Source organism: Coccinella septempunctata, chromosome 8, assembly GCF_907165205.1.
Source record: "Coccinella septempunctata chromosome 8, icCocSept1.1, whole genome shotgun sequence".
Taxonomy (NCBI): domain Eukaryota; kingdom Metazoa; phylum Arthropoda; class Insecta; order Coleoptera; family Coccinellidae; genus Coccinella; species Coccinella septempunctata.
The window spans coordinates 33027143-33041429 of record NC_058196.1 but is presented as its reverse complement, the minus strand read 5'-3'; the positions used below and the strand labels follow the sequence as shown (position 1 = coordinate 33041429).

The 14287-nt window shown below is 38.9% G+C and overlaps 1 protein-coding gene across 4 annotated transcripts in view; it reads left to right on the top strand.

Moving 5' to 3' along the window:
• Positions 1-14287, top strand: part of LOC123318836 (lysine-specific demethylase 3B) — a 54636-nt gene that overhangs the window by 16791 nt on the left and 23558 nt on the right. Inside the window, exon 1 of one of the 4 annotated variants that reach the window (XM_044905590.1) lies at positions 12389-12539. The exons of 2 other annotated variants lie outside the window; for them this stretch is intronic. The gene's annotated coding sequence lies outside the window, so the exon portion shown is untranslated. Of the gene's footprint in view, positions 1-12388; positions 12562-14287 lie in introns of those variants that run through there. One more of the 4 variants, XM_044905589.1, reaches the window with a different exon arrangement.

Genomic DNA, 14287 nt, shown 5'->3' with positions numbered 1-14287 from the left:
AATAAATGGTTTCTTTGAGTTTTCATTTATTTCTTCATCATTATAAATGAATAAAGCTAATAATTGGAAAATTTATATTCATCATAGATTGAAAAAAAACGTATCTATCGATATGGAGAAAGCTCGATGACCTTCTAAATCTCGAAACAGTTTCCTTTATTGTTTCTCGATCAATAAACAAACATCGAAAACGTTCGACCTCATCGAACAATGGCAATTCAAACAGAAAAGAAAGTATCGGTTATCCCATTCGATATGCAAATCGTATCGACTCAGAGTTCCCCCTGATCCACGGGAATAGAGATTTGACAGACGACGACGTCGTAAACAACATGGCCGCCACGTCTCGTCAACATCCTGACGATGCACGCACGCGAAAAAATCTGCGAAGGAAATCTTTCCGAAAACGCTCCAATTTCACGCTCGTCGAACGAAACATAAAACCCCGAGTACCCTATACCTCATTAAAACCGAACATTGGAGCGTTCTATTTATAGGCGCGCGTTCGACAACAGTCATCGTCGTCGAAATCGGTTGACCTTTAACGTTCTCCAGCGTACGCCGATGATAATTAACGACCCTGTCGAGAATCTCCGACGAACAATTGACGCACTCTCGCCCGCGTCCCAATTTCATAAATTCGTCCAGTTTCCGCGTAAAAAGAAACACTGTGCACGAACGGGCAGTCCTGTTCGGAATGTTGGCACCACTTTCCCAAACAGTCGCGCCAACGGACCGCAATTAAAACGGGCCGGTTGCCAGCCCCTGCGAACCTTGAAAAATAATAGAGATTCTATCTATCTATCGTGTTCTACCCGGGCCTGATATATTATTCGCTATGGCGCTGACTACGTTTCCGCATTGTGTCGAGACGGACTGAGAGAGAGAGACAGAGCGAGAGAGGGGTATCGATTACGTTGTCGAATTATAAACTACGATGGTTGAGGAACGAGGACATAGCGACCGCAGAAATTGATTTAAACTGACGATTAAGTGTTGGAACTTTACGACCAGTTCCACGATTAAATTATAATTATTGTTATGTCGTTCTTATTCCATGTCTTCTTCCAGCGAGGTCTCGAAAGAAAGTAGTATTTGATCGAAGTGCATTTCGCAACAGTCAACGTTCTGGGAAATATTCGCGCGAAACGATAAAAATGTAGTTATCGCAGATCGGCGTAATGGCCGATTCCGGTTTTCTCATTATTAATAACGACGTGGGTAGTTAACAAGGTCAACGGCGGCCAGCTATCGATTGAATGAAGACAGATACTCGATATAGAATGTTTGTTTGCATGGCGGGAGTATGTCGATGTTAAATTTTAATAGACTTTCATGATAATAAAACTATGTATCAAGCTCTATAGCCTATATCGACGAGTAGATTCGTCGTTCATCGATTTACCCACCCACACATTTCATGAAAGAATTGTTTCCTTACATTTTTTTTTAAATAATTGAAAAGGGTATCGGAAAACAGATTTTTCTATTTCAAGAATTCTTTGTCCCTCTTGATTTTTGTATATCGACTGACTTCTATGAGTTTCATCCGAGAAATCTTAAAACCTCAGCCTCCATCTCTACCCATCCTTCGCCTCACTTTGTGGTCTACCCCTACTGCTGGTGTGAAAACCCGGGGGGAGATGAACGTACTCAGCGTTTCTTCCTATACTTCATTCAAATTTATTTTAGCAGTCGGTTGGCCATGAAATAATTTTCTCAAGTTTTTGTAACTAGAACGAAGTTAGGTTGGCACTCATGAAATGTCGTTAATGTCATAACGCCGTTGCCACGACTAATATCGATTTTTATTACGAAAATGCCGAAAGTGATTGAAAAAAAGAGACAGGGTTTCAGGAAGTGCTATTTAGAATTCAGGTCCGCTCATTCAAATAGTTATACCCTGATATTCTAAAATCCACAATACGTCAGACGGTAGCGAACATATTCAATGTAAGAGAATTTATATAATGTTTCATCTGAATCTAAACGACATATATTTCAGCTGGATATTTCTACAATCAGGAAGATTGTGAATGAAGAGGATGACAAAGAATTTCATTCTATTGGGAGACCCAAAAAAGTGGTGGCATTTGAAAATTTTATGTTTGAGTGAATTAATGCGAAAAGTTTACTTCAGGATTTTCGATAAATGTCATCGGAGATTAAGTTCCCTAAAATGGATTTTTCTATTTTTCATTTAACTTGTCCGATACAATGTAAATGTCTAAAGGTACTAATAAATACCTATAATTATTATTATTACATCAATGTATTAAGATGAATAGCCACAAATACGCGCAAAATGCCCTGTTACTTGTTTATCCATGTGAAATTTTTGTTCAAAGGTGAAGTTCATCTTAACTTGAAACTTCCTTCAATTCCTTTTACTTATATTGATGCAAGATGATTTTTATTTTTGTTGAAGAATATAACATTCTTGTAATTATCTGTTAATTCTTTCGGGAGATACCCATTCCCAACCACTGCATCATATGCATTTCATCTTCGAGTTAATATTTTTGAAATCTACAAATGATGTAAGCCAAAGAAGATAACGAACATTAACTCTCCTCAAGCTAGTGCATATTATGATATTATACTGATCTCTTGTATTTTCCATGCAAATAACTGGATTTGGTATGACTTCAATCAGTTTGTATAAACTTCAATTATGTTCGTCACATATTTTCCGAAGAGATTCGACATTGTAATAAAATACGTAATAACAGAAACTTTTACGTAGAACGGGCAACATAGCGTTGATTTAAAACCCAAAAATGTTTTGACAAGCTTCATAACCCCACATTTTTGTACTATACAGAGTGAAATGTGTCAAATTTCCATGGCCAACCGACTGCTAAAATAAAAGTGAATGAAGTATAACTTGCTGGTGTGAAAACACAGGGGGACCAGAGATCCCACATCATTGTCAGTTAAGTGTGAGTCTTGATTGTGTGAAGTAGACTGTTTCTATTCCATATTGCGAGCCTGTTTGTAGGTCCAAATACAAAAATTCTTTGATGAGATTCCTCAAGAAACCGAAGGATATCATAATAGCCCCTTTATTCACGTCGTTCAAACTTCGCAAGTCATTATCGGAACGCGGTAGACGAAATTCTCCCCTACGTGAATATGTATCGGATCACAAAGAACTCGAATGAAACCGAACGCGCCATAAATAATTCCTAGGAAGGTGTACACGAGGACCGGTTCCCTCTCGGGTCGAATCGAGTCGAACAAAAAAAAAAAAGGAGGAAAATGAGGGACCGCCGTATGTACGGACGGAGTAAAAATCGTGATACCGTACGGACAACTGCGAGTCCGTCGGTCGCGGAGAGAGCGAGGGGGGCGACTGTTCGTCGCATGGCGGATGTAATTAAGAGCGAGCATTCCGCTCTCCGCCGATATACCGGTCCCCTGCCGGCCTGGAACCGGTCCTGCCGCTCGTTCCAGACCGCCCCCTCATGTTTTATTCACGCTCTCTCGTCGGTCGGGGCGACAGATACTCGTACTATCTGACCGTCGTCTCTCACTGGAGGGTTTATCATTTCCGATTTTAGACCGATAGTTCGGATTATGACGAGATTCGTGTGATTTTTAACTGTCGTTGACGTTGCTATAGGTGAAGACGCGAAAGGGTTCACTCTGTATTCGAATTGCGAGGATATATTGAGAAATTCTTAGCCTACTATAGAACCGAACAAAATTTCAATGTCAAAATGTTTTATTACTCAACATATTCTCCTCTTAATTGGATACATTTATTACAGCGAACCTGCAACGTCTTTAGACCTTTCAAAATTAATTTTTCTTCTTGCTCTGCAAACCAGACCTCTATAGCTTTTATGACCTCCTCGTTGGAAGAAAATTTACGACCTTTAAACATTTTTTTCAGTTGAGGAAAGAGATGATAGTCGGATGAGGCCAAATCTGGTGAATAAGGGGGGTGTTCTAGTAAATCAAACCCTAAATCACGAATTTTTTGCATGGCAACATGAGATTTGTGTGCAGGGGCGTTGTCCTTTAAAAACAAAACACTTTTGGATAGCTTCCCGCATCTTTTCTCTTTAATTTTTTCCTGTAGAGTGGTCAGTAATGTCGAATAGTAATCTCCGGTTATTGTTCTACCCTTATCCAAAAAATCAATCATGATAACTCCATGGCAATCCCAAAAAACTGAAGCAAGAACTTTTCCAGCAGATTTTTGGACACGAAACTTCTTAGGTCTTGGAGAACCAGAGTGTCGCCATTCCATCGATTGTTGCTTTGTTTCTGGATCGTAGATATGTACCCAAGTCTCATCCGTAGTAACAATTCGGTTTGGAAAATCTAAATCGTTTTCAAATCGAGCACAGATCGAACGCGATGCTTCTACCCTTGCACGCTTTTGGTCGCACGCCATTGAAACATTTGGGGATCCATTTTGCAGCAATTTTCTCATGTCCAAATTGACGTGAACTATATGATGAACGCTTTCGTATGAAATATTCAGTGCTTCAGATATCCGTCTTAGCCCAATTCGACGGTCTGATAAAATCATGTCATGAACTGCATCGATATTTTCGGGGACTGACACAGAAACTGGCTTTTCCGATCGGTCATCATCTTCAATGGAAAATTTACCTCTTTCGAAGCTTGCAGTCCAATTTTTCACGGTCGCATACGAAGGACATTGATCACCAAGGGTATTTAGCATCTTCGTAAATCTGCTCACCTCTTAACCCTTTTAAATACAGGTACTTGATGATGGCTCCAATTTTCACAATTTCGGTGGACATCTTCTTTCTTTTAATTTATTGCGTAACTCTGGTTTACTTTTTTGACCTCAAACTTCACACTGACACTTCTAATGAGTTATTGTACGTTTCTATGGTAACGCAATATTTTTTATGCATGGAACTGGTCTGTGCTAACTGGATATCAATACATCCTCGTATATTCATAGCTTCATCTAATCATTATTGCTCATAAAAACACCACAAAATAAACCACCTCGTGAAAGATTATGGAATTCTCTATCAAATAACAATCTGAAGGTCACGTATGGCCTGAAAATTAGGTGGTTCACATTCATTATCATCCTTAATTTTTTCCAACGTATAATTAATTCATAACCAACGTATCACGACTTGGCAACAAATGCATTACTTGTAATCAGAGTATCGTGAAATTATTCCACATTATGTACCTACTCGATAGTTATCAATGAATGTTTCACATAAAAAGATAATGATAGTTGATGTTGCAACCTCTAATATCTTTATCGACCCAACTCAATTCCGAGTGTTTTATTCAGTAAACCGCCGTTTTTCTTCATCGATATTCAATCCCCTCTCGGCAAGTCCCCATAATAGGGTCAACGACTTCCGGTAAATCGAACAGCAGCGATAAACCAAAAGTTCCTGTACGCGAAACCCCCTCAAAGTTCACGTCGACGTCTACACCCCCACATCGCCCGCCGATCGATTAAACACAACCCCCGCCCGGACTTTCGTAGAAACCCGACAACGTCGCCTCCACACGAATTCTCCCCGTAGATTAAGGTCAGGACGATAAGCGCGGACCCCGTCTCTCTCGGTGTTTACATGAAGAAGTCGGTTATCGGCTGTACGGATATTTGCGTACGGCGAAAATAGCGAGTCTGATTCATCGTCGAACAAATAGCGAGCGGTTATCGGGGCTCGGATTAATGAAAAATTTCCGAACGCGTCGTCGATATCGATTGCGGCGTTGTTTGTTCGGGGAAAATTACTTGCGGAAGTGGGCGAGCGTGGAGAAAAACCCCGGAAGGTATCCTTGTTGTTAGGCGCGTCGATTTTCTGTGGTCTCACGAAAAGAGTGCTGTCATTTTTGACACATGGCTGTCATTTTTGACAGATAACTGTCATTTTTGACAGATAACTGTCATTTTTGACAACTGTCATTTTTGACAACTGTCATTTTTGACAGATAACTGTAATTTTGACAGATAACTGTCATTTTTGACAGATAACTGTCATTTTGACAGATAACTGTCATTTTTGACAGATAACTGTCATTTTTACAGTTAACTGTCATTTTTGACAGGTGGCTGTCATTTTTGACAGATGATTACATTTTAGTCGTTTTGGGAAATGTGGGAAGTAACTAGATCGAATATCATCTGTCAAGGCTCCGATTTGGGAATCTAAACTCCAGAATGTTTCTCTTTTGATAGTGCATTTCCCTACACCACAGAAAGGCTCTGAGCCAGTACGTGGCGTTTATTCTCCCTTTCTGGCGTGTTTATTGGTCTCTAAGTTTCCTTTGATTCCAGAATGAACAGACCAAAGAGACCTTGTTGTTCTGACTTATTTCATTGAGTTTCTTTCGTCACTTCCATATCAATTTTGTGTCGACGACATAGAAGTACTCTCAGAATGAATAACTATTTCAAATCCTTGATGGTTTCTTTCCAGTTCCCCAAGGAAGCCTAGTGTACAGGGTGTCCCAAATTCGATGCCCACTCGGAAACTATAGAATAGAAGGAGCAAAACAGATGACCCATTTCCTAGCCCTCTTTCCGAGAAACTAAGAATGGTGAAAACCGTAGCCTCCTGCGATCCCCCATTTCTGAGTTTTTAACAGTCTTTGAAGTTACAGATCCGAAACTTATACCTTCCACAGGCACATTTTCACGTAGAATTCACTGACGAGCCCAATATTTTTCTAGATTCCGAATTATTAGGCAAATTTATTTTTTCAAATGCCAACTTTCATTGAATTCGTTATTTTTGAATTGGAAAAAAATCGTTTGTCAGTAGATTCTACGTATAAAAGTTACTGTAGAAAGTTCAAGTTTCACTTTAAAGACGGAAAAGTTATGAAAACTTTTCGAAATCGTCAAAATCTCAATTTTTGCTGATAACTCAAAAACGAAGAATCTTAGGAGGCTACGGTTTTCACAATTCTTTGTTTCTCTGAAAAAGAGCTCGGTTTTGCTCTAGCTCTTCCATTTTCCGAGATTCCCTCACTGGACATCAAATTTGGAACACCCTGTATATTCCGCACCAACCCCTAGCGTGGTTTTTGAACCATCCCTTCCACATAGCATCGTGTTGAAGTTTCTAGTTATACCCAACTGATTTTTTTTTATTTAAACCGTTACGAAGACTCTTATAACAGAAAATATTCACCACGTGTATAAATTTCGATAGAATGACTCGTGACAAAAAGGGTACATTTCTTTTGGCATTTTTCTCCTTAGAGTCACATGCCCGGGCTCAAGGCCAAGAAAAAAGATATAAAATACGATTCAGCACCTAACAACCGATGCTGCATCATCGAAAAACACCCCGCCGACCTGGCGCAATCGGAAACGCCTTTTAGATGTTCGTTTTTTCGCAGCACATTCCGCGAAATACGAGAACCGTCCATCCCGGCACGAAAGGAAGTTAAAACGATCACGCCTAGTCCGCGTTTTTACCGGCTCCGAAAATCGTACCGGTCAGCAGCAGGTCCGAAACGGCTCGGACGGAGCGGCGTTTTATCGTCCCTCCGCGTGTGTTGGACGCGTCCAAGGACCCGGCCTTGTTGTTCGTCGATTCTCGACTCTCCCGGTGGCTCTCTCAGTCTGTTTTTACGCCCGGGACCATCGGACTGTGAAATGGTATTTCGTATTCCGACGTTACGGTTCCGTATCATCTCGACCAGTGGTGGTTTCACGTTTGTTTACGAGGTTCGGGTTTGGCAAGTACGTGAAGTGAATTAGTGGACGTGTGGCTTTTGTTAGTTTACGAAGAAAGATATTTTTGGTATGTACTACTTCGATAGAAAAATCTACGGCCTTCCAGTTACGAAAGAAAGACCGATATTATCATTCCATGTGACTGGCATATTCCAGTCTTTACCACGGGTAAAAGTGTTGGCGGTGCGACTTGCAGAACTCGTTTTAACTCGAAGGTAGTTTCTCAAGAATCCAAAACTGGAATTATCGGAATGCTCGCAAAGAAAACGATCAAGTTTGGCGAAGACTGGTCAGATGACTTCGATCGCCGTTGAAAAAGAAGAATTATGCGATATTCTAGATACTCGAACGTTATGTGATTGAATTTTTCGTCGTTTCTCTCTTTCCTTCATCGAGGAAATCAGATATTTGTATTCGAATCGATTCTAATGATAGACGTATCATTTTGTTTTGCGTTTCCTTGATGTCTGACAACGTTATAGGTGAAAAGATGGTCTTGAAGGACCATTGGAATCGCAGTTTTTAAATAACGATAGAACAATAGGCGAATTGTTTTCTCGGATCGGTCCAAAACAAAGAGAGATGTTTGTTTTTAACGGTCCTGATTAGCGCAGTTTGTATGCGTCCGACGAACTGGGTCAACACAGCCACGCAATGTTTTTATCAATTGTTATTCGTGGAATTTAATTTGAAGAGCGTTACCACATTATATGAGGTTGTCTTCTTTTAACCACACAGAAAAATCACAATGTTAAGATTCACGAGATCACGTTTTATATCTGATCCAATGTTGACTATTCTTACGAGTATGTATTGATATCTAGTCATACGAACGCGTTCATCATATAGTTCACGTCAATTTGGACATGAGAAAAATTGCTGCAAAATAGATCCCCAATTGCGACCAAAAGCGTACAAGGGTAGAAGCATCGCGTTCGATCTGTGCTCGATTTGAAAACGATGTAGACTTCTTGAACCGAATTGTTACTATGAATGAGACTTGGATACATTTCTACCATCCAGAAACAAAGCAACAATCGATGGAATGGCGACACTCTGGTTCTCCAAGACCTAAAAAGTTTCGTGTCCAAAAATCTGCTGGAAGAGTTCTTGCTTCAGTTTTTTGGGGTTGCCATAGAGTAATCATGATTGACTTTTTGGATAAGGGTGGAACAATAACCGGAGATTACTATTCGACATTACTGACCACTCTACGGGAAAAAATTAAAGAGAAACGACGCGTAAAGCTATCCAAAGGTGTTTTGTTTTGCAAGACAACGACCCTGCACACAAATCTCATGTTGCCATGCAAAAAATTCGTGATTTAGGGTTTGGATTACTAGAACAACCCCCTTATTCACCAGATTTGGCCTCATCCGACTATCATCTCTTTCCACAACGGAAAAAAAAGTTTAAAAGGTCGCAAATTTTGTTCCAACGAAGAGGTAATAAAAGCTGTGGAGGTCTGGTTTGCAGAGCAAGGAGAAACATTGTTTTTGAAAGGTCTAGAGACGTTGCAGGTTCGCTGTAATAAATGTTTCCAATTAAGAGGAGAATATGTTGAGTAATAAAATATTTTGACATTGAAATATTGTTTGGTCCTATGGTAGGCTAAGAATTTTTCGATATATCCTCGTACTATCGGAATTAAATCCAAATCTCTCGTACTCGACATCAACCGGTGTTCAAAATCGTACAGGTTGAATCCTTCCCCGATTCGCCAAACTTCATATTACACCGTTCTATTTTTACCGAATTCCTCATCGCTCCCTCTTTCTCCGTCCGAGCCCCTCTCGAGGATTTCAGACTGTTATCGATCGCCGGCGCGGTAGGGAAGTAGAAGTAGAAGAAGAAGGACCCCCACATACACACGTGATTCGAAAAGGGGTCAACGCTATGTGCAGAATGCCGAAGAGGGTTGGGCGAAAACGGGGGGACGAAATCGCTTTGTGATCGATAGGAAGGGTCCTCTGTCGGAGGCTGCTGACCTATTTATCCGCGGTATACACTTGTGAATTTACAGTTATTAGGGTGGCATTCCCGGCGGAGGTATTCGTTGTTGGAAAGGGATTCCAAGGGGTCTCGATGATTTAGCACTGATAGAAATCGAGCGTGATGCAGTTTGGGTACTATACAGGGCGATACGTCTACTAGAAGTGAGAACCAGCGTTAATGAGCTGAGTATTCTCATAGAAAACCGACTTTTGTCTACCTGTAACTGCCGAACAGTTTCTATTCCTCGGAGAGCGAAAATTTTGGTTCAAATCCGGTTCGAAGGACCAATGTACTTGCTGAATGCGTCTATTCAACAGTTTATATTTCTCGAAGAGCAAAGATTCTCATTCAAATCCGGCTCGAAGGACCAACGTTTTGAATGCGTCTATTCAACAGTTTCTATTTTTCGGAGAGCAAAAATTATGACAACTGTCTCTAAATTCATTTATATATCATATTGATATAAATTGCCACAAACTTACTAAGTATTTTCATCGTTCAAAATATGGGTCATGACGTAACACTACCGGAAACAGCATATCACTTTTTTATTTCGAATGACACGCCCAGTATCTTAAAGAGACTCCTAACAAAGACAATTTCAACAATATACCACACTCTAGGAATCAGTTCAACAGTTTTCGACTTGTAATCGTAAAGTGCCCAAAAATTGTGTGGAAGTCAGAGAAAAATCGGAATTTTCACTTTTTCTGGAGTAAAACGTCGTGAAAGTTTAGATATTGCCTATGTCGAATCACGAAGAACCGAATTTTCTTCAGATGACACCCTAAGACGATCTTGAAATAGCTAGAAAATTTTGACGTTTCTCTAAATTTATTTATTTCCTGTCAGACACATCGAACAGAGAATTTTCAAGTTAATCTATGGACGGACATCGAAGTTTCGACAATCGATTTCACGAGAAATGTCAGATTATGCTAAATAGGTTAACGTCAGTTTTGACGGAAGTTTGATCGGTAGCGATCACAAAGCATCGATTGGACTCACAGAATATTGTACCACATTGTACTCATTGTACCAGAGTCGCCATTTTTTCATGAAAAACTATGAACTGAAATTGAGAGCTCAATTTGAGTTAAGTATTGTGGACAAATATCTTAAAGACTCTGAATTTCGGATGTTGATTCAATGAGAAAGCATAGATCTGAGCCGAATCATCGCCAAACTGATAAACTTTTCAGATTAACTTGAATAACTAGAATGTGAAATTATTAGACAGCTCTCCAAATACTGTAATGATTATTCCTTTCACAATTTGTGTTCTGTATTTGATTTTTCTGTGCCTCACGATAACTCGATATTTTTCAATCCATGCGAAAACAAAAGTTTCATCACCCTGGCATTAGTTTACAAAATATTCGTTTCTGTCTACAAAGAATCCTATGGCGATATCAGTGTACACATTTAATTTGAACTTTGATTTCTCGACCCTATCGACCCATTTATCGTCAGTTATTCCCTTCAAGTTCAAAGCACAACCAACTCAGATTCCAAAAATTGATTACTAAATAGTAAATTGAAAAATAGATCGTTCAACCGAAATTGTACATAGACTAAACAATACCTATCTGTTCAAGACAGTCTAACTTGACTCATCATCTGTAAATCTACAATACAAAATTCAATGTGAAATACGAAACGGAAGAGAAAGAATGCCGAAAATTCACAGGGTGTAATTTAACGAAACAACCAAATCGGGTACCTCAAAAACACAACCAGTTGACCTGTGTGCAGACGAGAAACGTTCAGCATCGAAAGAAATGAACCATGATCGATTGTATGTTGCAATTTAAGAGCCGAGGAATTGATCCTACCGATCGAAAGTCACCTTGTCATTTGAATTTCAAAGTTATTTATACGTATCTTCCAGAGGAGGATATGTATATGCGGGAGATTGTGTATAATCAGAATTAATGACCTAACACGTCTAAGAGCTATTTTTAAACGCGAACATATGTTAGCCGATGGAATCTGGAATGATACGAAAGCATCCAGTTTCATTCGAATGAACAGATAATTTCATCACCGACGGTTTAGATACTTGTGTGTGGTTAACGTACCAAGTTTAATTTATATCGAATGATTCGCGTCATTGAGAAGTGCGTGTATCAGGTATGCCCTCACATTCAGCGTTAAACATTTCACGTAACAACAAACGATCTATTCGTTTCTAAAGCCCGTTTGCAACAGCCGAGAATTCTCTAGAAAATTTACTCGAGATTTCATGCGCCGTGAATTATGTACCGTTGCATACACACTTTCGGTAGAATTCTCTGTTCAGTTGCGTACTAAATAGGCTCCGCCCTTTTCTTGCGAGAATTTTGTAGAGAATTCTCCAGAGAATTCTCGGCTGTTGCAAACGGGCTTTATAATAAACACCGTTATCGAACAAAATATGGAAGATATCTCTCTGGGTTCAAGCGGTTCACGATTGTTTATTTGGCAAACAAAATCAGGGCCCCGTTCTGGATTTATCGCCATATTTAATTAATTTAGCGACGTTAGGTATCGTATTTTATTCACACGGCTGCGTGCGCGACCAGTGCAACGTTTGTTTGATTCGCTGAAATTTCTCAGATAAGTTAATTTTTTGGCGATATTGTTTGTTCGAATAAACCGAGATAACCTCGTTATCGTCAGGCATAGATAAAGGTTATCGAGCTCTCTCATTAACAAAGTAACGCGATGTTCTCTCAGTACTATCCAGGGTATTTGGTAGGAACGTTAATCGTTAATTGGAGTAATCGAGTGATCAAAGTGGCGTATGAAAGTGATGTTCTCGAAGGCTGATTGAGGATGATGCTGTGAAATCGAGGTTATTTTCGAGTGATGCAAATGTTCGTTAACTTTTTGTAAATTTTGTTTGTTTCTCGTCAATCTCAATTTACAAATATTTTGACAGTAGATTCTGGAGGTCAAATGAAATACTTTTTTATTTTACCATTTTTTCGGAATCAGCTCGGTTTAGAAGATACAGGGTGTTGAAGAACCTCAGAAAATTGTTATTTTAGTTCTATCTCACAAACGGTTTTATCGAATGAAATGAATTTCGGAATATAGTTTTTCATTTATTTGATGAATCTTTTTCGAACACAAGATATCACCCACGTCTTAAAGTTTTCTGATTATGACCATTACTTAGCATAAAAATACCAAAAATTCGAAGAACCCAACTCTTGAAACTAAGTTGGACTCTATCTAATGAATATTTGAACGTTTTTTGAAATAAAAGTATTCCTTATATTTTCTCGTATAATGCTGCGTTTTCGAGCGATTTGATGTTCAAAAATTAAAAATTTTCTGTGAAATTCGGAAAATCGGGTACTTTGGCTGAATACAACTCTGTTTGAAAGATCCACAGATGTGTAGTGTCACAGAGTCAGCTCGTTATTCTGAAGGTTATTTTTCATAATGAGCACAGCTCATTATGAAAATTCTAAATGGCTATATCTTTTTATCAGGATCGAATCGGAAGAAATGGTTCACGAAAAAAGACTCACCCTTTATATACAAGAATTCAACTTTTCTCCTTGAAATCTAGAGTGGGTGTTAATAATTTCCAGATCATTCAGAGTAATTTCAGAGCAGGTACAAATCAAACTAGATATGGTAATTTCCAGAACGGTCAGAGCAACTACCAATTGGAGGATTTGTTGTTGAATTATATAAATAGCGCAAGAAAACTTTTTATTAAATATAGGTCGTTTCGTTTGCATAAAAAGTGTAGCACCCTTCTACACACGATTTTAGTATTCGTGTGCTGATTGAATTTGCACCAGCGTAGTGGAGGTGTAGTTTATCTACATCTCCTTTTGACTATGTGTGGATAAACTATACTGCCTTTACACTGGTGTAAATCGAATCGAGTGTAGAAAAGTGCTACACTTTTTATGCAAACGAAAGGACCTTTTCTGTGAGTGCATACTGAAATCTATATTCCTTGATGTTTTCAAAAACTTCATTCTCCCCTTTTTTCTTTATTCCACATGCAATTTTCATAGAAAACTTAGTTTTATTTTAGGGTCTTTTTCAGTTTGTTTGTTCGTTTTATGCTGGCAACTGAAGTGGCGTAAAAACTAAACTACTATACTCCATTCACTTTTATTTTAGCACTCGGTTGGCCATGGAAATTTGACACATTTCACTCTGTATAGTACGAAAATGTGGGGTTATGAAGCTTGTCAAAACATTTTTGGGTTTTAAATCAGCGCTATGTTGCCCGTTCTACGTAAAAATTACTGTTATTACGTATTTTATCACAATCTAGAATCTCTTCGAAAAATATGTATTGAAGATAAATGAAGTTTATACAAACTGATTGAAGGCATACCAAATCCAGTTATTTGCATGGAAAATACAAGATATCAGTATAATATCATAATATGCACTAGCTTGAGGAGAGTTAATGTTAGTTATCTTCTTTGGCTAAAGTTTGAATACGTTACATCAATTGTAGATTTCAAAATTATTAATCCGAAGATGAAATGCATATGATGCAGTGGTTGGGAATGGGTATCTCCCGAAGGAATTAACAAATGATTACAAGAATGTTAAATTCTTCAA